Raw genomic sequence first — 452 nt, 5'->3', positions numbered from 1 at the left:
TTTATGCAAATAACAAAGGATACCTGTAGAATAAGCAAAAAGAAAAGAAAAAAAAAACAGATAACGTCTAAAACATGACAAATAAGGAATAACAAATAACAAAAACAAAAAGCAAATAAAAAAACAAAATGAATGAAAAGTAAAAATGACAAATAACAAAAAAATATTATAAGAATAACAGTTTACGAAAAAATAACAAATAAAAACAAATGCACAAGCAAAAACAAGGATAAAAACAAGAAATCGGCTAAATACAACTAAATATAGATAAGAAACAAATACACTGTAGACAAATACGAAATAATATACGTAAAAAAACAAACAAAAAAGACTAACCCCCCCCCAAAAAAAAAAAAAAAAACATAAAAAACAAGAAAATAAACAGAAAGACCAAAAATTTGATTTTTTTTTTTTGGTTAAATATAGCTTCTAAAGGTAAGAAAAAGTAAGAC

Source organism: Penaeus monodon, chromosome 21 (genome assembly GCF_015228065.2).
Source record: "Penaeus monodon isolate SGIC_2016 chromosome 21, NSTDA_Pmon_1, whole genome shotgun sequence".
In the NCBI taxonomy this organism is placed as follows: Eukaryota; Metazoa; Arthropoda; class Malacostraca; order Decapoda; family Penaeidae; genus Penaeus; species Penaeus monodon.
This window is presented reverse-complemented; position numbering follows the sequence as displayed.